Below are 20,040 nucleotides of genomic sequence, written 5' to 3'. Positions count from 1 at the left end.
GAGAGAGAGAGAGAGGGAAGGTGGAATAAAAGGAGGAAGGGTTCGTTACGAGCAAAGGGTAGGCTTTAAATGAACTTTCGAGCGAAGAAAGTAGCGTGGGCCAGCACGGTAAGGCAGGCGAAATTAACCCCCATTGAAGTTTTCCATTGTTCGACACGGAAGGAGAATGCAGCTTGGCACGATACTTGGCGAGGTGCTAAATTAAAGCATCAAGTAGCTGGTGAAATAACCTTTCTCATCGAGCGGATTTTAATCTTATTTCGATAAATTGTATAAATTCAAACGTACAAGAAAAACACTCGAAGCACAAGATACTTAAACTATGAATACTAACTAAAGTTAGTTGATCGTAAAAATAGAAACTTTTCGAATCCATTCACCGAAAGGAAGATGATATACGTAAAATCGATCCAATATTTACAATATTATGTTCGTTTCGAATCTCGTCCGAAAGATGGCGCAAGCAAGACTTTGGTCGTTTCAAAAAAGACCGTAAGAGGCAGGCGTGTCGAGGAGGAGGAGTAGTCACGGATTGTTGAAATGAAATAAAAAAAAAAAAAAGAAAAGAAAAAAAGAAAAAAGAAAAAAAAAAGACGAAGAAAGCGGCGTCACAGGGGAAACAAATCAACTCGTCCGTTGGCTGGTCTCGAGTTTTTAGTGGCTTGGCTCCAAATATTTGCTTTGCTCGTCCTCCGATTCCAGCGGAGCAATACACAGGCGTGCATCTAGCGTATCTACAAAAATCCAGAGAACTTCCTACGAAACTTCCTCCTAGTTGCCTCCCTATATACAGAAATCCACGCGTTCCAACAACCCACCCCATTAGTATCGGTATTCGAGTATGTGTATGTGTGTGTCACCCTTTCCTTTCGACGGAACGGTGGTCGCTGCCGTGCCAAGAATACGCTGGCAACTCGTCCATCACGATTGTTATTACAGCGAGCGTATATCCACCGCGATACGCGAGCGTCGAGACTAATACCCGTTTCTCGGACGTAGACGAGTGCCACTTTTTCAAATAGTTCGGAGGCGAGCTTTATGCCCGACAGTTATACGATCGGCCTCGTAGATTATTATAATATTTAAGATTTGGCAAGGATGCGTGGATCGAACGTGTATCCCCCCTCCCTCCTTCATCCTTCTCAGCCGTCGATTCGTATCGATCTAGATGGCAGTTTTTCTTCTTTTTTTTTTTCCTTTCTCGTTGGGAAGATGGAGGAGAGACAAGATTGAGACGGAGATAGGTGACATTGATATTGGATCGGAAGAGGAGAGGCGCCAAGACGTTGGCGTTTAACGGCTTGGCTGTTCCGTTTGGAATTGGTGGTGGCGTTTGACAGAGGGTGAGGGAGGGAATGTGTCATTAGGGCAGGGATGATGGATGAAGTGATACGTACGCTCGTAATGGACGGCGATAAAAGTCGTGGCGTGAGGGAGGGGGAAGAGATTCCGCGTTCTCTTTTTTTTCCCCCGGTTTAAGGGGTCAGTGGGAATAATTCTAGGGATATTTCTCGCGTAAAAATGTCACTGCGCGCGTCAAACGCGCAATTGAATGGAAATGTGGCCTGGTGGAAAAATTAGCTCCATCTTCCTAGAGATGACGCAACAATTTTATCCTTGAAAATGTTGCTTCTCTTTCTCGACCTCTCTTTCTCGATATACATCGATGACGAGGTATACAGTTATTATTTATTCCGTACAATATTCTTTTACATATCGCGTGTAACGAATTTACATATCTAGTGCTATTTTTAAACAGTATATAAATTCGAATGTATACGTTAAAAAAAGAAATACGAAAACATTTTTTTTAAATCCAATGTTATCTTCGAATAAATAAATAACGAATTCACGTGTAAAAAAAAAATATATCGAAGAATAATTGGAACATCGTTCGAAGATAAAAGAGCAAATAGAATAAAATTAAACAAAATACAAAACTTTCTGCATAATATTAACAACGCTGTATTAACACCCTTATTAAACGCATCAAGCACGAAGGATCGTTAAAATGCGTATGCAAAGTTATGGAAATGCACGACGCATCGAACCCTCGGAAAGCAACGGTCGAGGGGTGGAGTTTGATCGAAGAATCATAAGCATCACGATGGTAGTAAAAGAGGAGGAATTTCAAGATTTCAAAAAGTGAACTGAGAAGGTTTATTCGATCGTGAAAAGAAAGAGAAAAGGAAGAATGAAATGAATTTCCTAACTTTGAGATTGCACCCCTTAATAATATTCTGAATATTCCCTAACATTTTAAAGGAAGAGTTTCAAAATTTTTTTTAAAGGAGCTTCATTAAATAGTGAAAAGAAAGAATGAAATAAATTTCCTAACTCTGATAGGATTACAGTATTTAAAAGATGTACAATTTTTTTGAGAAACTTTGTACAAAGATAACACGTTGCAAAGCCCATAAAATTCTAAAAAGAGCTAATAAAAGGAAAAGAGAAGAATCGAGAATCTTTTCATTCCACGGGAATGGGAGTGGATTCTCTGGAGAAACGAAAGGATTGTTTCCCAAGAATAAACTCTCCCTTGTTGCGGTTACATTACATTTGCGGATCTATTTCTAATCGTGGAACGTTCCACGAAAAGGGACTCGCTCGAGACGCGCCTAATTCTCGCGTATTCCTCCAACTGCAAAGCTTTTCAAAGAAGAAGAAGAAGAAGAATGGTGGAGGGTTGGCATGGAAGAGCTAAGCTAAGATAGAAAAGGAGGTGCACGAGCGAAGCGAGAAATTTCGCCGACAAATAACCATTACTGTATCAGCTTATAAACTAGCGCCATTTTGTCACGTTTTACACGCGTCATCTCCTCCCCCCGGTGGATAATACGCGTGACTGTTTGGACAGCTGAGGAGCATCGCCTTCTTCCGCGTTTCTCCTTCTTCCTTTTTCAACAACCAGGCCTTTCAGCTTTCAACCGTTTGAAACAATTTGTTTGGAGAATGTTTGTTTTAATCTGTTGGACAAGCTTGTTGTTGAACTTGAAAGCTGCGAGTCGAGAGATGAACAAGAGTCGTTGGCCAACGAATTTTCTGAAAGAAGAAAAAGGGGAGGAAGAAGAGCGAAGAAGATTTTCCAAGATTGAGAATAAAATTTTCGAGAGTCTTTGAAATTATAAATTGAGAAAGAAATATTTATCCTTGTAAATTGTAATTCTCTTCTTATATATAATTACAACAGATTCAACCATTTATTCCTCCAAAATAATTCTGTTGATTATCCATCTTCAAATGCTTTTCCATCCATCCAAAATTTCATTCTTCTCAAAACAAACAAATCATCTTCTCATCAGCAAAATTAAAGTTAAAAATTGCTGCAACTGTTGAAGAAAAATATTATTCTCATGATGCATTAACTTTATATTGTGTACAATATATTTATACATACACAACTTACTATTATTACTATTATTACAAACCTAACCTTAACAGAGAGACAATACAAGCGCACAAATGCAAGTGGATGGAGTTGTCTCGCCATTTTCTTATCTCGACACTTAACATTTGTAATATTACGAACGAACAGGTGAAGGGAGATTTTTGTGTGATCGACAGAGAGAGAGAAAAAAGGTGGAAAGAAGAAGAGAATCCAGTGGCGTGCGATGGCCGCGTTTATAAATGGCGGGCATCAGCCTGTTCGGTGTCCACGATTTCGACTATCTGCTAAGGGTGGTAGTATATTTATTAACGCTTGGCACCTTGACAGCTACTTCAAGTACACGCTGTCTGAATACCATGAGTTTGTCTTTAACAAGTCGGCTGATGAATGGGCCCATCGCTTCTGACTACCACCATGCTACAGAAATAGAGCCCCGGTTAACAAGCGCTTTTCTTTCTTCCTTGAACCAACTCCGATCGCCTTCTCCTCCTCTCCCCTCGAATCATCCTCTTCCCTTTTCTTTCTCGAAAATTGCAATATCATCTCAAAAACTCCTCTGCCAAGATTTCAAAACTTGAGAAAGTGAGAGTTAACGAGCGAGGAACCACTTTTCTTTCCATAAGGGATTGGACTTCACTGTTTGGGAACATTTTGTCAATTGAGTCTCCATTTTTTCTTTCTACTACTATTATATACAATTATATATACTCAAATTTAAAGAAAAGATAAAAATATATATATATACATACGTACAGAATATTTTCCATTTCCATACCAATAACCTCAAAAATTGAGTTGAGAAATATTTCTATCCAAGCTCATAATCTAGGGAACAAAATGGAGAGGAGAAAAATGGCGGCGAGATTTACATATGGCGAAGGGGGAGGGAGGAAATTCCGGCTTAATGGATCAAGGAGTGGAGGGGATACTACGCGGATGATGGATTCCCGTCAATTATGGAGGCAACATGGTATTGTTTTACCGACCGACGGTCAACATTGATTGATCGCCGCCGTGCCCGTGTACCTACTTGCCTTGGGGCCCTTTTTGCCTCGCCTCCGACCAAAACACGCGCACACACCCGTGTAATCCGCGGGATGGGTTTATATGGGATCAATGCCTGGCCAAAACTTCTTGCCAAACCCCCTTCGATCCGCAAAGCAGGACGAATTTGCTTCTTCGTTTTCGCATTCGAATTTCGTGATCGGTGACACCACAATGGCGATAAATACAGAATAACTTGGTTGTGCGTTAAAGATACGTAGATTCGAATTTTAAAGGTTAGAAAGAAATTCGAAATTTTCCTCTTCTCGCTTCGCTACTCTGGATGGGAAATAATAAATTGAATTATTCCAAACGTTTGAAAGATCAGTCGATAAATTGATATAATAAATAAGGGAGAGTTGGAACGAGAGATCTCGCCATTTACCTCGATGAGTAACAAGTTTTTGCGCCGTCGACTCCCATATTGGCCGGGCAATTAAGGATCACTCCTAGCCAGGCTTGGTGAAAAAGCATGGAGGGGAACCGGTGAAGCCGGAAGGTATATACCGATGATTTAACGTCCCAGAGTTATCTCTGTTGACTGTTTGTTTGTTTAAAACGCGTCACGGGATCCTGTGGCGGGGTGAAGGGTTAACAGGAGGTGAAAGGATTCCGCGATAACGGTGGGAGAAGGAGGAGGAGAAGGTGAAGGCAGCAGCTTGAAAGAGGGAGGGATTGGTAAGCCCGAAATCCTTGAGCTTAACTAATTCCTGCATGAGTTACGAGCAAGCCAAGGCTAATTCCAAATAAATATTCGGGATACAGATTATGTTAATCGCTGTGGATGCAAATTAGACGGCCAAGGGGAGGATGTACAACACTGCGTAACCCTAAAGCTAGACATCCTACTTCTTCATCTGTGACATTTACTTCTTCAAGATCAAGTGGCCTTCCATCTTTGACATCCTCGTTAATGTTAGGTTAGCATTGTATGAAAGTTGAAACGTATCCTGTGTGTAACATACGTTGAAGCAGTTTTAAGTAATGCATGGTTACATGGTCATCGATTGACGTTAACATGGAAATTATTCTACCCACCTTAAGGTTAAAAATGTTCTAATTTAAAGCGGTATCTGATGCGATTCACTCTTAAGATTAGAAAACTCTACTCTAACTGTGTATGAAAGAAAAAAAAGAAAAAAGGTATTTGCAGCTATATTATTCTCCAGCGAAGCATCTTTTTATCAAGCATCTTATCCACACTTCATATCCACGAAATATACTTGAAATATACTTGAGCATGATTCATTAACATTGTAATAACACTCTTAACAATAATTTATCTCTCCAAACAAAGACGTAACAAAGAAATTTACATGTAGAGAACCAAAACACGTAACAGGTCTCTATCTAACCTGAAATCATATATAACAATATATAAACACACCAACGTCCAATAATTAATTAATGGGTAAGAAAAAAAGAAAGAAAGAAAGAAAAAAAAAAAGGGAAGTGAAGAGATATCTCAGTTCCGATCCGGCTGTGTAAACGCGATAGTGAATTACTGGCATGGTCTGGTACGTACCCGTTCGGAGGGGTCGTCTAAGTGGCAAGTAGGTAAGTAACTTGGAAGTTGGAGGGAGAGGGGGGGGGGTTTGGCTCCGCAAACCTGATACACGCGCAACATGCATACATGTTGGAGGTATACTGCGTTGTTTACTATGTGTGAGCGAGCTTGTACGTACACGTAATGCGGCGTAGCCACCTTTAGCGGGAGTTTACCTTGGCTGGTAAACTCTAGTAGGTAGCTACGCCGGAAACTCTACTCTAATGCAGAGTAATGTTGATTTATGCCCGCGTTGGTCTCATTCTAACTCCTACCACCCCCTCCCCTCCCCCCTTCTCCGGTTACCTATTCCCCGAGCTGCGCCATATTTCACCCGTGCTCATCAGCCGAACAAATATTACGTTTTTCCATTATACACAAGGAGAGAGAGAGAGAGAGAGAAAGTTCCCGATCAGATTACGCCGGATACTTCAGACTTTGGACGCGCGATCGCGAAATTCCGCGCCGCGAGATCATCGTGTCGGAAGTCGGCCGTTTCTCAGATGAGAAACGACGATTAACGCTTTTTATTCCGGACAATCGAGAAGGAATGTGTGAAAATTTCCTCAGAGGAATCCATCTATTGGCAACTGTGGCACTCTTTTTGAGAAAATGTTTTATATTCCGATATATATACCATGTATGGAGAATCGAATTCTTCGTTTGTAAATTATTGGAGATTTATTGGATTAGCTTTTTGAAACTCTGAAATAAACGTAAATGGCATAAATGTTCATAAATACTTGTATTCTTTGAATGGTATTTATTAATTCGATTTATATTATTAATAATTTCAAAAAAAAATAAATAAATTACTAACCTTTGCCTAAGTTATATCATATATTATATCACGTGTAAATATCTCAACTTTCCAAGACGACATTTTCCAAGATGGCGGAATAATATCACGTCAGTGGTGACATCTGTAGGCACTAATGAGACAAGACTTTATAATTTTGCGTAACAATATAAAATTGTTTTTAAAATATAATTCCTCGCGTGAAATAATGAAAGGTGAACCGCGACGATTACCGAAACAGGGAATTTCAGGCGAATATGAAGCGAGCGTCGTCACGAGTGGTCGGTTTTCGAAGCGAGCGAGGAACAGGCGGCCAGGTTCATACATATTTGCAATGTGCGGCCAAGATGGACGATATGCAATTGTATGCACGAAGGCATACGCGAACGATATCGCGGAGAGGATGAGGATAGATGTGCATACACAACGCGTGGGTAAATGCTTTATTGCGGCTTCGTGAATATCCTTGCACGGACGTAGAAGCGGTGTGTCTATTGGTCGCGGGCTATCCACACACGCGACATGCCGCGCGTACACTCGCGCCAAAACGCGCCACGATCGTAAATAAATGTGTACTGCGAACACGCCCGCGAGGTGTGGAATTCAGCTTGTATTTCGATTCGTACGCCGCCGTATACGGTATATAATCGAACGTCTATCTTTCTACAACCCTTCAAGTTGCAAAATGTAACGACAAAAGCGATCCATTATTCGTCGGATTCGAACCTATCCGATTGCCCATAACCTATAAATTTATTTCAAATTGACCGTAATGAAGACGACTCTGAGGATTAATAGAAATTCTCGAGAGATTCTTTTCCGTGCAAAATAACGCTCGGGAGTGAAAAATGAGTGAGAAAAACGAGGTGTCGAGGTTAATATTCGATAATGTTTAGCAGTTTCTACGATTGGTTAACGGCGGCGGCGAGCGTTCGTATCGTTCGACGAATGGAAATTCACGATTCGTTCGACACGGATAACCTGTGTGGGGAACAGATATACGAGAACGTAACGCACGCGTACCATGGCACAATACGCGAGAGAGGATCGAGAGAGAGGCTAGCGATACAAATGCATCAGTTTCACGGCTCGTCGGACAAGACAACGAGATTCATGTCCTCCTCATGCATGAATCAACAACCTTTTCCATATTTACATAACAACGCTTGATTCGCGATGTGCACCATGTAGCCGGGTGGGAGGCGGTTGACAGATTGAGAGTATGGATAGGCTTTATTCTCTCGAGCAGTCGTCCTTCGGAACGTCGAATGAACACACAGAGGAGAGCCGGCCCCGAAGCTCGGGGAAAGGCCGAGGAACGAAGACGGAGAAGACGCCTCCGAGGAGGTAAAAGAGAAACGGTCGACGAATGAAGAGATGGAAGGGAAAGGAGGATATTTCTGACGCGTGATCTGAATATCGAGGGTCCATACGATGACACGCGAGTCTACAACTCTTCGACCAAATCTCCATAAGATCTATCGCGAAACCACGAAACCATTTATCTCGCGAATATTACGAATTTACAAATATTATACCAACCTTTCCTTCTTTCCAATTTGTTCTTAGCTTTCTCTATCGTGATTCATCATTCGATGATGTAACACTCCGATTAGAAATAAGCAATAGATTAATAAAAAAGTAAAAAATGAGGTAACGACCGATCGCGGGAACGTTACGAATTGTAACTATTTCTTTTTCTCCATTTCTCAGCCTTCTCTCGTGACCCATGCGCCATCTGATGACGTAATCCTTCAATTAGGAATAAACACTAGACCAATAGGAAGACAGTTAATCATAGGCCGCCATATTAGTCGTCTCGAATTTTTCGTACGGTGCGTTCACGTGCACGAAAGTGATTAATTGGACGATAAATTGTGTGACGATTGAACAATGTGAATCTTCTTGACTCATTTCTAAGTGAAATCTGACGTTCTCTATCCTCGATAATGCGGTTAATCCACGAGACGGGCCACTACGTTAGAAGAAATGCAAGACGCGAAGGAAGAAAAGGTTAGTTTGACTCGTTTGTTCGATCGTGTCGTTTCGGTCACGAACAGGGGAAGCGTAGAGACGGTGTGTGACGAAGAGAGAGGATAGGTTCGTTCGTTACAGAAAGTTTTGCGTGGACACGCGAATAGCGAGGCTCAACTGTCATTGACCGAGCGAACGTTACGTATGCACGTCGAGCGAAGGAAGCACTGTTTCATGCAACGTGCTACGTTGCAGAGGCGTGGCGATGAGTTACGTCCTCGCGGGCCGTCTCAGAAACCTTTGGCTTCTGCTAACCATGGTCCACTGGGAAGAATTCGGGTACCCCAGGTGCCATTCGTCACCACTATTGAACGCGTGTGCAAGATCTGGTAAACGTACTTCCGACGCGAAACGGCTTACTTACTCGGGCTCGAAGGATATAAATGAACAGGTTTTGTTTTCCTTTGAAAACGTTCTCGATCGTTCCGTCCGATAATAAAAATCGTCCATTCTTGTTTTGATCACCATTTCGGATGACTGCTATCGGTAAACTCTTAAATTTTCTCTTTATCTTACGACCATGCTTTTTCGTATTTCGGTGTTTTCTAACTATTGACCCAGTTTTTATCTATTTCTATTCCACGCTTCGATTCCGTCTCATTCTTCACCTAAATGCGATTCTACTTTACCATCGCTCACTTTCGAAAGATTTATTCATTCCAATTTAATTCTTTTTCCCCCTCCTCTCTGTTAAGAAAGAACATATTTTTGTTAGGTTAAAAAAATTGATACATTAATTTGATTTATTTAAACGTGTCTAGACGTTCGTTGAAGATCGTATTAATTTTCAAATCGTATTTCGTAATTAACAGATCAGGGATAAATTATTTTTTAATTTTCGAAGCAAATTAATACGCTTCGAACGGATCGAACGTTCAGGCATACGTCACGAGGTATTCCATTATTTTCCGCTAGCTGTGCCGAGAGAACGTTGAGCGGCATGAAGCGGGTAATACCACGCGAGAGTCGGTGGCTCCTCAAAGGACAAGGAGGATGAAGTAATCCTCGTTATGGAACCGATACGCGTGTGCTCCGCGACTCTCCACATGCGCGCGATCCTCCACGTGAATGCTTCGGTGCGTAATTTCTAAATACGTTGTTCCATAAATGGGGAAAGGAGCGATATTATCGAATCGTTCCAATTAAGCCAGATTAATTGATCGTAAACGCGCTATTGATCTACGTCGCTTATTCCAAAATTGATCGTCCAAGTAAAAAACGATCCGATTATCCGGTTTGTCAAAAGTGTTTCATCGAAGAACAAATATCGCGATATATACGTGTCAGAGGTGTCGCCATATTTTTACGTAACGAATCCTAGATAATGGCGTCCTATTACGAATGTCTTCTTAATAGAGAAGAAGTCAGATGGCGCAACGATCGCTTTTCAATCTTCGCAACGCCAAGATTTAGATTTCGTATTGTAGATTTTTTTTCTTTTTAACGTTCAAATTTAAATCGTAGTTTATGGATCTGCCCTGTCCCTTGTTTCAAAACTGCCTGTTTCTCAAGTGTTTAACGAATTAGCGAGAGTTTGTTGGTACAAGATGATAGTTTATGACCCCCTCTCGTCAAGCGATATTCGTCATCGCGTGTCCCAAGAACGGCGCTGATATATCGCGGCTTTTCGGTGCTCGCATCCGGTCGACCACGGAAGACGTAACGCAGTCATAAATAGCGTACTATATTTCCTGTCCCCAACGGGCGGGAAAAATGCGACAAAATGGAACGGGATGAAATTAGATAAACATTAATTACAACCTTCGGGTAAAATCTCTCTCTTATCTTCAAGACACATCGAAATACATTTCGAATCCGTCGCTGAAATAAAATTCTGAGAGGGAAAAAAGAAGAAAAAGGAATAATTTTATTAATTTTATCAATCATCTTAATTCACCGAACAGAAGAATTTTCGAAGCTTCTCCCGCAATTTATCCAATCACCCCGGAAACGTTGCATTGCCTCGCTTCAACGGTGGCACGCCACCGTTCCCTATCGTCGTAACGACCCAACAAGCCACCAGAGCCCGCCGCCTCTCGATCCCGTTACGCACGGTCGAGCCGGGCACGAGCATCTCTCTCTAAAAAAATCGCTCGCGGTTGGAAACACTCGTATCCGGGATGTTGCCTTATCAGTCTCCCTGAGGCTGCGTGAGATTCCACGCGGATGCGAAGAAACGTCGAACGTTCCACGAGGCTCTCTCGAACTGCGGCCGCCGCCACGGCTTATATTCCCCTCGAACCACCGGGGCATGGGAGGGAAGGCGTGACAAGACTGCAAAGTAAAAGGAACCAGGCATAGAGTCACCCGCGCAAGAGGGTGACATGCTGCCGAGCCGGTTACGGACCGACCCTGCCTCTCCAGCCTCTCCAAGGCAGGTGAACATAACCTAACCCGCCGCGGCCCAACCTCGTGTATATATATATATATATATATATGTGTATATGTATACGTGTATATGGAAGACGGGTCGGTACGCTTGGGCCGTTTACACGATACACGTGTGCTCGCGAATAATCTCGCGCGGTTAATATTCGTCCCTCGGCTTCGCGGACAGGTGAACGCGGCTCGAATGTTGCTCGTCGACGAGGCGAGGCTCGATATTCCCCGTTTCTCGCTTATTGAAAATAGGGGATGCGTAAATCGAAACTCGACGGGGTGGTATATACGATTCTTATGTTTTTTTATATTCTCGTATTAATTATATTATAATTATAATTATAATTATATATATAATTATATATATTATATATAATTATATTATAATTATATTCTTATATTAAATAATTAATAACGATTCGTGTTAATAAAAAAATTTTTACGACACGTTCGTGTTAAAAAAAAAATTTCAACAATTAAATCTTTAGAATAATAACCTAAAAAAATTATTCTTTTTAATGGATAAATATGATATATTCCAAAAGAATAATTATAATTTTTTCAATTTTAAGATTGCGTGGATTTCCTATATATATTATATATATTATAATTATATTATAATTATATTCTTATATTAAATAATTAATAACGATTCGTGTTAATAAAAAAATTTTTACGACACGTTGGTGGGAGTAGATAGGGTAAGAAAACGAGAGATTATATAATATATGATAAAAATAAGTTATTTTTCTTAAGAAAAAAATTTCAACAATTAAATCTTTAGAATAATAACCTAAAAAAATTATTCTTTTTAATGGATAAATATGATATATTCCAAAAGAATAATTATTATTTTTTCAATTTTAAGATTGCGTGGATTTCCTATATATATTATATATATTATAATTATATTATAATTATATTCTTATATTAAATAATTAATAACGATTCGTGTTAATAAAAAAATTTTTACGACATGTTGGTGGGGGTAGATAGGTTAAGAAAACGAGAGATTATATAATATATGATAAAAATAAATTATTTTTCTTAAGAAAAAAATTTCAACAATTAAATCTTTAGAATAATAACCTAAAAAAATTATTCTTTTTAATGGATAAATATGATATATTCCAAAAGAATAATTATTATTTTTTCAATTTTAAGATTGCGTGGATTTCCTTTTTTAGCATTATTCTAAAGATTTGAAAGTTTTTTTAAAAAAAAAAAGAAATTTATTTTTATTTCTATAAATATAATGTATATATATCTTTCCTAATAAATGTAACATGTAAATTATTCCGTCATTCGGGTGGACAGGATCGATAAAGTAGGGACAATTAACGCGAGTCGCATATTTTAAACCCCCGATCACGCGCCGAATTACCCCCCCCCCCCTCCTCCCCTCCGCGCTTGCGAAACAATCAAACACGACGCACCTGATACCAGACGTAGGGACAAATTACCCTCTACATCTTAATATCTTTGACAAAACGTTTTCGGCGGTTGTCGTTGCCAGTTTCATTTCGAATCTCGGCGAACGGAACGATTGCTGGCAGGGATTTCCACGCGTTGGAAATACGCGATGGAAATACATTATCCGCGCGCGCTTTGATCGATTTGAATTTGAAAGGATGAAAAATACGGTCGGCGACAAGTTGATATGAACGGACCAAAAATTTATTAAAAATAATTTTAAATTTTCAAATTCGAGGCGAGATAAATTTTCATGAGTCATGAGCTTTTCGAATCGGGTGTATAATCTTCGCGCGAACGCGCGATCGCCGTCTTATGGGATTTTAATCGGGCGACCGAAACCCCCCCCCCTCCCCCCTCCACTCCTCGATCGGTGGAAATCCGCCGGCGAATCGGCGAACGATCCGCTCTCGCGACCTAGAAAATCCCTTTAGTCGGAACAAGCGGCGAGAGTTTCGTCATCCATTCTGATTTATGCCGCCGGGATTCTCATGATCCTCTCCCCCCCTCCCTCGATCGGCCACGGAATGGCCGCTATAGGCCAATGTGTCGTCAGATTAGCGGGGAGATCCTGCAACTCGAGCGGTAGAATTACGCTCACATTTATGCGTCCCGGATGTCCCGCGACCGATTTCTCGAATCGGGGAAAAATCGAGCGAAAATGGACAAGGAATCATCATTATCGATTGTCGATAATTCGTAAGTATCGTCAATTTTTGGAAAATACAAATTGTGTACGTTCGTGTATTCATTGTGAGATCATTTAATTTTAAATGTACGTGGAATAATTATCGAGCAAGTAATAACGGTTTCTACATACAGGATATTATATTATACGAGTTTTGGAAAGGAAAGGAAAGGCGGGTCTCTGAAGAAAAAAAAAAAAAGAAAAAGCGCGAGCGAGTGGAGAAATACGCGGGAAGATTAATGGAATGTTGACCGTTACGCGACGGCCGAGGGAACAGGCACGCGATCATCTTAAGGATTAGCGGGCGATGCGCGATTCCCCGGCCGGGGAATGAGTTATCATCTGGTTAATTTAATTATATACGCGTTCGTATTTTTTTTAAGATGCGCAAGATTTTTACGCTCCGCGGGCCATAATGCCGCGCGTGTCCTGTCCACCGTGTATAATTCATTCCCTCTCCTTGTTGCATTACCGTTTCGCGTGCCCTCGGTCGAAATTTAATATTCATTTGTCCCCTTATCGCCTTGCTAATTTCCCTTTTCGAGCTCGCCGAGCGGCCGGACTCGGTCGATAAAGATGGAAGGGGAATCGAGACGATTTTTAGCCGACGAGAGAATTTTCGGGTCAAAACACAGGTTTCCTGCATCCTTGATTATCGTCGCCCTCGTTAACGCGATAACAACAACGCGGCCAGAAATTACGAAGAAGGTCGGCTTGAAATTCCAGCGTGCTTTTGCTGGTACACGTACGAATCGAGGCAATTAAACGTGCGTAACGCGTGCGCGCTATTCTATACGTAGTTACACGGCTCTCTAATTCATCAAGGGGAGATATATTTCGTATGCGATCGATGGCTCGATGCACCGTTGCGCTAATGTACTTTTAGCTTCGGTCACATCCTTGAGCCGTGATCTCAACGACCTTCCAACCAACAACTATAATGATAGCCTTGAATGAAAAAAAGAAAGGAGAAGAAGAAGCTTGGATAAATTTCAAAATATTTGTGAGATAAATATATATTTCATTCCGCGAGAAATCCTTTGTTTTTCATTATTCGGAAAGAAATACGATAAGGAGAGGGGGAGGAGGAATTTCGTAAGCGGAACTCTCTCAGCGGAGTAGCCTTAGAGAGTAGAAAGGTGGTTTATATAGGAAGCAGGTTCTCACGCGAGGCGAAAGAGACAAACGGAGAGGGGAAGATGGCGGCCGCCAAAGTCGCGAACCGGTTGGTCTGTCTCTCTAGATTCTCCTAAGCTCGCGCTCTGTTCCAGTATCCGCGAGCCTAACTTTGATCGGGATCGTTACGGTACCGGGTTTCACTGACCGCGCGCTTCCCATCCTATAATTTTCCACTTGGTTCTCGAGCATGCCAACTAGAAAAAAAGAGGTAACTGGCCGGTTGATTAACATCGTTATCGAAGAGCGATAATTCGAAAGATATCTCCTCGTATCCAGGAAAAAGATCAATATATATTTCGATAATACATTATACTTTTTTTTTTTATATAAATACATCGATGTCCATTTTATTTCAATTACCAGAATTATCAGAATATTTCTTTTTTATTAAACGTTTATTAATTTACTATTGTAATAAAAAAATATCATTGAAGACGAAAAACAAAATTTTCGATGAATCTCGACGGCAGGAAATTTCCCTTCTTTTTCTCTTTATTCTTTCGCTAGGAAAAGTGAATTTTATCGTAGGTGAATAGCAGGAGGGAAGCGTAGAGATCGTTTAGATTTTCGTTCGATTCTAGCGCGCCAGTTGGCCCACGACAGTCTGCTTCCAGCGGTGTTCTTAATCCCAGAAATACCAGCGATGTGCACCAAAGCCCGGCGGCGCGAAAGCTCTGAATATCACGCGAACGAAAGTGCACGGGGTATAAGCACGCCATACAACGAGGAAAGAAGAGCCGAGTTGTGGACAACGGACGAGAGAAAGAAAAAGAGAGAGAGATCAGTCTGTAAGCTCTCGGGTTACTTACAGCGTTGCAGTAGTGGTCCCATTGTGCCGCAACGACACAAGTCCCCTCTTTCCGGCAAACTCTCCGCCAAACGTTCCCCCACCACCGGTCTCCGGCGAGCTGACACACTGTGCTGCTCACACGTACACAGACACGGCGAGCAGCGCCATCAGGAAACACCAGCGTGGCCACGTTCCACTGTGGGCCAACAACGAGGCAGAGAGAGAGAGAGAGAGAGAGAGAGACGGAGATAAGAGGAGTCGGAGAGAGGAGGAGGATGCTCACGATCGCGGAACACGCGAGATGTTTTCTCGATTCTCGAGTATTTTAGATCGAGCGATTCCACGCGCGAGACTAAAGGATAACGCATCGCCGCTTAGACGAACGGCGGAGACCGTCTATGGTGATCGAGGCAGAGCCGAGGCCGAGAGCCTTGTAGAGCGGCCATAATGCACTGCCGCGGCACAGAAAGGAATAGGTCAGCACGAGGCTTCAACCGGTGACCACTCCCCCTTTGTACCCCTCGCTGATCCACCGTGCGATCACGCTCACTTTACACCTACACTCGCTCTCTCTCTCTCTCTCTCTCTCTCTCTCTCTCTCTCTCTCCCTACTCTGCCGCTTATGCGACTTTCGTTCACCTGCATTATAAACCCTTTTCGCCGTTTAACGCGAATCTTATCAATTTCGAGAAATGGAATTAAACAAACAAATATGACATTAAATCGTTAATGTTTTGTTTGTTTATTCATTTATGTTTTAATTAATATTAAATAAGTCTGTAAGTAAGTGTTTCGAAGATAATTCGAGTTAATCATTTTATCCCATTAAACGTCTCGAGAAACGCGTTATAATTTATACAAATGCAAACTTTGAAGATTTTAATAGGCGTCCGTTACGGGGCAAGCTCATAAATGGCGATATTGTCTGGAACGATAAAAAAATTTACATCGAGAAGCAAAACCGGAAAAATTGATTACCACCGATCGATCGTAAATTATCGTTCTCACTTACGTTGGAAACGTAATAAAACACGCGCTTTATTAAGTATCAAATTTATAATAAACAGAGTTAATAAACGTCAACTTCAATTTTGCAATAATCAATCAGAACGTTTATCTTTATTATTATTATATTTGTTAATTGATTGAGTTTAAATTATGAAAATTTTATTTTTATCAAGAAATTAATAAATTAGTTTTATACACCATTTTGCCGAAGCAAAATTTGCCGTGAAGGAGATATCTAGCGACGAAGCATTTAAATAGAAAGGTAGATAAAAACATCGGCGATGAAGGTAGGCAGAACGACGGTGTCGTATCGCACTTTACAGTCTCTCAGCTTACGACATACGCGAGCGCATTTCAGAAATGCAAAAAATACGTGCGCTGGGTACAAGCGGCGTAGCGACGTTACACGCGATTAAGAAGCGAGTTACATATTCAATTTTCAATTCGAATTCAAGGTTTCGATAACGAGCGATCCGTACGTGGAGGAGGTGGTCACGTGGAAACTGGTAAATTGCCCAATAAAATATAATATTATCATATTTGTTATGTAACGACAAATTTTTAGTAGAACAAAATGAAAAAAAATAGAAGCGAATGGAAGAATCGATTTTAAGGGTTGGAACAAACGCAAAAGTTATTTAAATAAGTTATAAGCGCTTGAAGTGAAACGATTCTATATTTGTCACTGACTTACTTCAGTTAACAAACTTCAATTCAGTGTGAACTAACAATACAACAATTTTGTAACGAATCTATAATTTCAAAAGCTGGAAGAACGATTGCACGAAATATTAATACACATATAATGGAAGAAATGGAAAGAATGAAAAAAAATGTTCGATTCGGCAAAGTGAAAGAAATAGAGCGATCACCCGATTGTTCTCGGTGTATCTCGGAGAGATAACAGAGCTGGGTAGTTCGCCTCGGTATCAATGGCGATTGCAAACGCTTACAAAACGACATTCCTACACGAGTCCGAGCAATGCCGCGGGACGTGAACCGATAAAATCTCTAGAATTTACGGTAAATCGTACTTAACAACGGGAACACTTCATATAAGACGGAGGTATATACCTCGCGGTGCCGTTATGCGTTTTGATTCAATGCGTTTCGCGCGTATGAAAACCAGCCTGTTCAAAGTTACTTTGATGATTAATTTTTCCGTTTAATTCGAAATAAATAATTAAAGAAACAATTGGTTGTATAAGGAATAATTCGTCGCGAGCTCGCAGCTCGACTTGTGCTATAATAAGTGCTGCATGAAATTCTAACCTGTATCTTTATCGAACGAGGACAAAACAATATGACTAGTCGAAAGAGGAATAGAGAGCCGAGAGGCGTTAAAAAAAGTTTACGATGCGGTGAGAAATTTCTCGCTTCACCGAGTCGAAATGAGATAACGCGTCGCTAATGTCCACAAAAACGAGCACAGCAGTGTAGAGAAATAAATATACTATACTTTCGAATAACATGCACGAAAAATAAGACGGGACGAATTGTTTCGAACAATTTCTTATTCTTAATCTGAAATAAAATTTGCCGAGTTCTAGAAGCGGCCAGACAAATGGAGTTGGTTTGTCGCATAATCCCAATATAAATCGCTCTTTCACCGTAACGAAGTGCGCTAAGAACGTCTCGAGACAGAAACGATACACGAAGGGTGTGTTCAATGGTCGTGAACGGATACGCAACGTATTGGGCATCGTCTTTGTCGTTGTGATCTCTCTGGAGACGAGTTGAAATCGTTGAAAGGAGGCATTGTTAGACGACTAGACATCAACCGAACGAGGGGGAAACGGAGAGCGCGGCGCGACTCGTGGAAACGTTTTAATTAATTTCAAAGACAATCGGCGCTCCTCAAAAGTCGGACAACTTAACTGAGGCCAGTGGCGGCCAACAGCTGTGTCGTAAGCATATGCGTGCGGCGAAAGAACAACGAGGAGAAGGAAGAACATCAGAACCAGTTTCATCTCTTAAACGCTTAATTAAGGGGGCTCTCTCTCCACCGGAGGAGAGCGAAACGGGGTATATACACACGTAAAACCGAGTGACGCGAAGGAGAACGAGGAAGATTCAATCGGGGAGTAGGGGGTGGAAGATATCGATCCACGATTCGAATCGAAGTAAATCGAAGCAAAATTTTATCTTTTCTGCGTTTATCTTAATTTAACTACGTATTTCTTTATGCAACAAATTATTTAATTTTTCAATCGAAGGGAAAAAATTCGACGAGGCATAATTTTTTAATTTCGATCTTGAATTGCAAACGTTTAAAGAAACGAGGAGGGGGGGGGGGACTTCGAAGCGTCCACCACTCGTTTATATTAATGGACGCGTGTGTAGGTGTACACCGTGGCTGTACAGCGAACCACCACATCTTTCGCCTCGCTTCTTCCAGTCCGCACATTTCGATTTATCGTTAACGGCTCTATCGCATGCGTGGTCCTCGAACCAGTTTCTCGTTTTATCACGGTCACTCCGCAGTTACTACGTAACCGGGTAGCGGAGTAATTATTGTAAGGGGCTATACGATGCATACGGAGCGTTCGAAAATTACTCGGTTGGTAAGTATAACGAGATCCTGTTGTATCATGCGAAACGTTTCTATTCTACCTTTGCGTCTCGATCGTCTTCAACGATCCGATTGAATTAAACATAACAATATCGAATTTATTTTTATTTTCAATATTCGTATTCAATATTCGGTCTCGAAGAAAATTTTAAATAAGGTGATGATTTGAAAACAATTTCAACACATTTTATATATTCTATTTATTATTTTAAATTCGATTAATTCTTCGCGTAACTATTATTCGATATTAATAAAAATTATCAGCGAAGCGTTAATTGTAATTTTAAATTATTTTTCAGCAAAGTGAAAGTGAAAACTCACGGCACACCCTGTATACACAGAATATAATGCACGGAATGGGAATACCATAATTAGAACCGGGTTAAGCGAATGCTAACCGCTATCCTCCTTATCGGAGTCTCCCTCATCGCTTGCGCGCGCGCGCGCGCGGATAAGCTGTTCCAGGGGATTCCCATAAACAGTAACACCTGCCAAGCACATAGGAAACGTTACATGCAACCGAAGGTGTTGTGAACATTGTTTTATTTCTTTTTTTATTTTTATTTATTTTTTTTTTTCAATCATTCTCTATCCTCGTTTCAAGTTATTTTATTCCAATAGGAGAGGAGAAAAATATTCTTGCCGGATTGAATAAGGTTTATACGCAAAGATATCGCTACTATTGGACGATCATTATCGGCTTTTATGACTCAATGAAACATCGTGTGCGAAATGGCCGTTCGAAAACCGGCCATTAATCGTTCGTTACTGCAATGTTTGTCAAAAAAAAAAAAAAGAGAGAGAAAATGAAAACGTTCTTCTACGTTCGATTGGCTATTCTCCGTCTTTGGATACTTGATCATGTTTAAGCATATGTGTTTAAGAAGAATGGAATAAATATGGTGGAAAACTTGCCAAATTTTTATTAGATTACAATATGTATAATGATTTATTTGGCGATCAAAAATATATAAGTACTTTTTTTGCCTTTATTTTGCATTTATATTTTAATAAAATTAATTTATAATATAATTTATAATATGTGTTTCAGGAAAATTCAATGAAGAGTCTGTGGTATCCTTTTCAAGCGATTGAATTTTGATTTTCTTAAGAAGATAAGAAAAAAAAAAAATTCCCATT

The 20,040-nt window shown here is 40.7% G+C and overlaps 1 protein-coding gene and 1 long non-coding RNA gene across 4 annotated transcripts in view; one reads left to right on the top strand and one right to left on the bottom strand.

Moving 5' to 3' along the window:
- The window catches only part of Antp (homeotic protein antennapedia), a 155,653-nt gene that overhangs the window by 122,214 nt on the left and 13,399 nt on the right, over positions 1-20,040 (bottom strand). Inside the window, exon 1 of one of the 3 annotated variants that reach the window (XM_026445698.1) lies at positions 15,340-15,545. The exons of the other annotated variants lie outside the window; for them this stretch is intronic. The gene's annotated coding sequence lies outside the window, so the exon portion shown is untranslated. Of the gene's footprint in view, positions 1-15,339; positions 15,546-20,040 lie in introns of those variants that run through there. 3 annotated transcript variants of the gene reach the window in all.
- On the top strand, positions 6,805-19,696 carry LOC102655734. The gene is made up of 3 exons (XR_408310.3): positions 6,805-8,790; positions 19,200-19,425; positions 19,522-19,696. It is a non-coding gene; the product is annotated as an uncharacterized LOC102655734 (long non-coding RNA).

This window comes from Apis mellifera, linkage group LG16 (genome assembly GCF_003254395.2).
Source record: "Apis mellifera strain DH4 linkage group LG16, Amel_HAv3.1, whole genome shotgun sequence".
NCBI classification, from domain to species: domain Eukaryota; kingdom Metazoa; phylum Arthropoda; class Insecta; order Hymenoptera; family Apidae; genus Apis; species Apis mellifera.
This window is presented reverse-complemented; position numbering and strand designations above follow the sequence as displayed.